Consider the following 6,222-nt stretch of genomic DNA (forward strand, 5'->3'; position numbering starts at 1 on the left):
AACCTAAAAAGGGTTGTCTAAATTGTGCGTAAGAGTGCCCACCACAGTGACCTCTCGGCTCCTTTTGGAATCTCTCTGCCACTGAAGCTTATTTCATTTCCTTTCACATCCCCCTTTTGGTCAAGAAGATGTTCTCTGTCCCACGATGCCAGGTCTACATTCCTCCCCGGGGGTCATATTCCACATTGCCAGGGAGATTCACTCCCCTGGGTGTCTGATCCCACGTCAGGGGGAGGGCAGTGATTTCACCTTTCAAGTTGAATTAGCCAGAGAGAGAGGGCCACATCTGAGCAACAAAGAGGCATTTGGGAGGAGGCTCCTAGGCACAACCATAGGGAGGCCTAGCCTCTCCTTTGCAGCAACCATCTTCCCAAGAGTAAAATCTATGGTAGAGGGCTCAACCCATCAAACCACCAGTCCCCTATGTCTGTGGTCATGTTAGCAACCATGGAGGTGGGGTAAGCCAATACCCCTGCATTCTCCACAGGCTCCTCAAGAGGGCACTACATCTTTTTTTCCTTTTTTTTCTTTTTTTTTTTTAACTTTTCCTTCTTTTTTAAATCAACTGTATGAAAAAAAAAGTTAAAAAGAAAACAAACATACAATAAAACAACATTTCAAAGAGACCATAACAAAGGAGTAAGAAAAAGACAACTAACCTAAGATAACTGCTTAACTTCCAACATGTTCCTACTTTACCCCAAGAAAGTTACATAAAATAGCAACATTTCTGTGAACTTGTTCCTACTATATCCATCAGAAATTAACAGACCATAGTCATTCCTGGGCATCCCCAGAACATTAAATAGCTTATCTGTTCTTCTTGGATTATTGTTCCCCCTTCCTTAATTGCTCTCTATTGCTAGTTCCCCTACATTCTACATTATAAACCATTTGTTTTACATTTTTCAAAGTTCACATTAGTGGTAGCATATAATATTTTTCTTTTTGTGCCTGGCTTATTTTGCTCAGCATTATGTCTTCAAGGTTCATCCATGTTGTCATATGTTTGACGAGATCGTTCCTTCTTACTGCCGCGTAGTATTCCATCGTGTGTATATACCACATTTTATTTATCCACTCATCTGTTGAAGGACATTTGGGTTGTTTCCATCTCTTGGCAATTGTGAATAATACTGCTATGAACATTGGCGTGCAGTTATCTGTTCGTGTCACTGCTTTCCGATCTATATACTCGGAAGATCGGAAAGCCGTGACACGTATACCGAGAAGTGCAATCGCTGGATCGAATGGTAACTCTGTATCTAGTTTTCTAAGGAACTGCCAGACTGACTTCCAGAGTGGCTGAACCATTATACAGTCCCACCAACAATGAATGAGTTCCAGTTTCTCCACATCCCCTCCAGCATTTGTAGTTTCCTGTTTGTTTAATGGCAGCCATTCTAACCGGTGTTAGATGGTATCTCATTGTGGTCTTAATTTGCATCTCTCTAATAGCTAGTGAAGCTGAACATTTTTTCATGTGTTTCTTGGCCATTTGTATTTCCTCTTCAGAGAACTGTCTTTTCATATCTTTTGCCCATTTTATAATTGGGCTGTCTGTACTATTGTCATTGAGTTGTAGGATTTCTTTGTATATGCAAGATATCAGTCTTTTGTCAGATAAATGGTTTCCAAAAATTTTTTCCCATTGAGTTGGCTGCCTCTTTACCTTTTTGAGAAATTCCTTTGAGGTGCAGAAACTTCTAAGCTTGAGGAGTTCCCATTTATCTATTTTCTCTTTTGTTGCTTGTGCTTTGGATGTAAAGTCTAGGAAGTGGCCGCCTAATACAAGGTCTTGAAGATGTTTTCCTACATTATCTTCTAGGAGTTTCATGGTACTTTCTTTTATATTGAGATCTTTGGTCCATTTTGAGTTAATTTTTGTGTAGGGGGTGAGGTAGGGGTCCTCTTTCATTCTTTTGAATATGGATATCCAACTCTCTCAGCCCCATTTGTTGAAAAGACCATTATGACTCAGTTCAGTGACTTTGGGGGCCTTATCAAAGATCAGTCAGCCATAGATCTGAGGGTCTATCTCTGAATTCTCAATTCGATTCCATTGATCTATATGTCTATCTTTGTGCCAGTACCATGCTGTTTTGGCAACTGTGGCTTTCTAATAAGCTTCAAAGTCAGGGAGTGTAAGTCCTCCCACTTCGTTTTTCTTTTTTAGAGTGTCTTTAGCAATTCAAGGCATCTTGCCTTTCCAAATAAATTTGATAACTAGCTTTTCCAAGTCTGCAAAGTAGGTTGTTGGAATTTTGATTGGGATTGCATTGAATCTGTAGATGAGTTTGGGTAGAATTGACATCTTAATGACATTTAGTCTTCCTATCCATGAACATGGAATATTTTTCCATCTTTTAAGGTCCCCTTCTATTTCTTTTAGTAGAGTTATGTAGTTTTCTTTGTATAGGTCTTTTACATCTTTGGTTAAGTTTATTCCTAGGTACTTGATTTTTTTAGTTGCTATTGAAAATGGTATCTTTTTCTTGAGTGTCTCTTCAGTTTGTTCATTTCTAGCATATAGAAACATTACTGACTTATGTGCATTAATCTTGTATCCCGCTACTTTGCTAAATTTGTTTATTAGCTCTAGTAGCTGTATCGTCAATTTCTCAGGGTTTTCTAGATATAAGATCATATCATCTGCAAACAATGACAGTTTTACTTCTTCTTTTCCAATTTGGATGCCTTTTATTTCTTTGTCTTGCCGGATTGCCCTGGCTAGCACTTCCAGCACAATATTGAATAACAGTGGTGACAGCGGGCATCCTTGTCTTGTTCCTGATCTTAGAGGGAAGGCTTTCAGTCTCTCTCCATTGAGTACTATGCTGGCTGTGGGTTTTTCATATATGCTCTTTATCATGTTGAGGAAGTTTCCTTCAATTCCTACCTTTTGAAGTGTTTTTATCAAAAAGGGATGTTGGATTTTGTGAAATGCTTTTTCAGCATCTATTGAGATGATCAATTGATTTTTCCATTTTGAATTGTTAATGTGTTGTAATACATTGATTGATTTTCTAATGTTGAACCATCCTTGCATGCCTGGAATGAACCCCACTTGGTCATGGTGTATGATTTTTTTAATGTGTCTTTGGATTCGATTTGCAAGTATTTTGTTGAGGATTTTTGCATCTGTATTCATTAGGGAGACTGGCCGGTAGTTTTCCTTTTTTGTAGCATCTTTGCCTGGTTTGGGTGTTAGATTGATGTTAGCTTCATAAAATGAGTTAGGTAGTGTTCCATTTTCTTCAATGTTTTGAAAGAGTTTGAGTAACATTGGTGTCAGTTCTTTCTGGAAAGTTTGGTAGAATTCCCCTGTGAAGCCATCTGGCCCTGGGCATTTATTTGTGGGAAGATTTTTGATGACTGATTGGATCTCTTTGCTTGTGATGGGTTGGTTGAGGTCTTCTATTTCTTCTCTGGTCAGTCTAGCTTGTTCATATGTTTCCAGGAAATTGTGCATTTCCTCTACATTATCCAGTTTGTTGCCATACAGTTGTTCGTAATATCCTCTTATAATTTTTTTAATTTCTTCAGGGTCCGCAGTTATGTCACCTTTTTCATTCATTATTTTGTTTATATGGGTCTTCTCTCTTTTTGATTTTGTCAGTCTAGCTAGGGGCTTGTCAATCTTGTTGATCTTCTCAAAGAACCAACTTTTGGTGATAGTTATCCTCTCTATTGTTTTTTTGTTGTCTATGTCATTTATTTCTGCTTTATTCCTTGTTCTTTCTTTTCTTCTACTTGGTTTAGGATTAGTTTGCTGTTCATTTTCTAGCTTCTTCAGTTGATCCATTAGTTCTTTGATTTTGGCTCTTTCTTCCTTTTTAATATATGAATTTAGTGCTATAAATTTCCCCCTCAGCACTGCTTTTGCTGCATCCCATAGGTTTTGGTATGTTGTGTTCTCATTTTCGTTCGTCTCTATATATTTAGCAATTTCTCTTGCTATTTCTTCTTTAACCCACTGATTGTTTAGGAGTGTGTTGTTTAACCTCCAGGTATTTGTGAATTTTCTAAGTCTCTGATGGTTATTGACTTCTAATTGTATTCCATTGTGGTCAGAGAATGTGCTTTGAATAATTTCAAACTTTTTAAATTTATTGAGGCTTGTTTTATGTCCCAGCATATGATCTATTCTGGAGAAAGTTCCGTGAGCACTAGAAAAGTATGTGTATCCTGGTGATTTGGGATGTAATGTCCTGTATATGTCTGTTAAATCTAATTCATTTATCAGATTGTTTAGGTTTTCAATTTCTTTATTGGTCTTCTGTCTGGTTGATCTATCTATAGGAGAGAGTGATGTGTTGAAGTCTCCCACAATTATTGTGGGAACATCAGTTGCTTCCTTTAGTTTTGCCAGTGTTTCTCTCATGTATTTTGTGGCAACTTGATTGCGTGCATAGACATTTATGATTGTTATTTCTTCTTGTTGAATTGCCCCTTTTATTAGTATGTAGTGGCCTTCTTCATCTCTCAAAACATCCCTGTATTTGAAGTCTATTTTATCTGAGATTAATATTGCTACACCTGCTTTGTTTTGGCTGTAGCTTGCATGAAATATTTTTTTCCATCCTTTCACTTTCAGTTTCTTTGTGTCCCTGTGTCTAAGATGAGTCTCTTGTATGCAACATATTGATGGTTCATTTTTTTTTTATCCATTCTGCGAATCTGTATCTTTTAATTGGGGAGTTTAATCCATTTACATTCAACATTATAACCGTGAAGGCATTTCTTGAATCAGCCATCTTATCCTTTGGTTTACGTTTGTCATATTTTTCCCCTCTGTCTATTAATATCCTTTATTGTACCCATACTGAATCTCTTTAGTACTGAACCTTTCTCCAAGTCTCTCTGTCCTTTCTTTGTTTCTCTGTCCGTAGGGCTCTCTTTAGTATCTCCAGTAGGGCAGGTCTCTTGTTAGCAAATTCTCTCAGCATTTGTTTGTCTGTGAAAAATTTAAGCTCTCCCTCAAATTTGAAGGAGAGGTTTGCTGGATAAAGTATTCTTGGCTGGAAATTTTTCTCACTCAGAATTTTAAATATATCGTGCCACTGCCTTCTCGTCTCCATGGTGGCTGCTGAGTAGTCACTACTTAGTCTTATGCTATTTCCTTTGTATGTGGTGAATTGCTTTTCTCTTGCTGCTTTCAGAACTTGCTCCTTCTCTTCTGTGTTTGACAGTGTGATCAGTATATGTCTTGGAGTGGGTTTATTAGGATTTATTCTATTTGGAGTTCACTGAGCATTTATGTTTTGTGTATTTATGTTGTTTAGAAGATTTGGGAAGTTTTCCCCAACAATTTCTTTGAATACTCTTCCTAGACCTTTACCCTTTTCTTTCCCTTCTGGGACACCAATGAATCTTATATTCGGACGTTTCATATTATCTATCGTATCCCTGAGGTCCATTTCGATTTTTTCAATTTTTTTACCCATTCTTTCTTTTATGCTTTCATTTTCCATTCTGTCATCTTTGAGGTCACTGATTCGTTGTTCACCTTCCTCTAGTCTTGTACTATGAGTGTCCAGAATCTTTTTAATTTGGTCAGCAGTTTCTTTAATTTCCATAAGATCATCCATTTTTTTATTTAGTCTTGCAATGTCTCCTTTATGCTCTTCTAGGGTCTTCTTGATTTCGTTTGTCTCCCGTACTATGTTCTTATTGTTCATCTTTAGTTCTTTGAGTAGCTGCTCTAGGTGCTGTGTCTCTTCTGATCTTTTGATTTGGGTGCTTGGGCTTGGGCTATCCATATCGTCTGGTTTTTTCATATGCTTTATAATTTTCTGTTGTTTTTGGCCTCTTGGCATTTTCTGAACTTGATAGGGTTCTTTTAGGATGTGTAGACCGATTGAAGTCCTTATCTCTTAATTTATCAGATCTATAGCTTCGTGGAGTACACTTTCTCTAACTAACCAGCAGGTGACGTCCACGAGCCACCTGTTCTCCAGAAGCCAGTTCTCCCCTGCTTAGCCTTTTTGGTGAGTGGGGGAGTTAGTCTTATGGGGTCCAATTGGTGTACCAAGCTTGCGTGTATAGTTGGTGTTGCCTGCCCTGTATATGGGGCGTGTTTTTGGGCAGTCAGGGAGAGGGGGGTTGCCCTAACAATCAAATCTCCCTGGTGATCCTAGAGTTTTAAAGCTGCTTCAATAGTCTAATCCTTCAGTTCAGTCCTGCCACAGTTTGTCTGTGCCACTGACCCACAAGTCTTTG

Source organism: Choloepus didactylus, chromosome Y (genome assembly GCF_015220235.1).
Source record: "Choloepus didactylus isolate mChoDid1 chromosome Y, mChoDid1.pri, whole genome shotgun sequence".
Taxonomy (NCBI): Eukaryota; Metazoa; Chordata; class Mammalia; order Pilosa; family Megalonychidae; genus Choloepus; species Choloepus didactylus.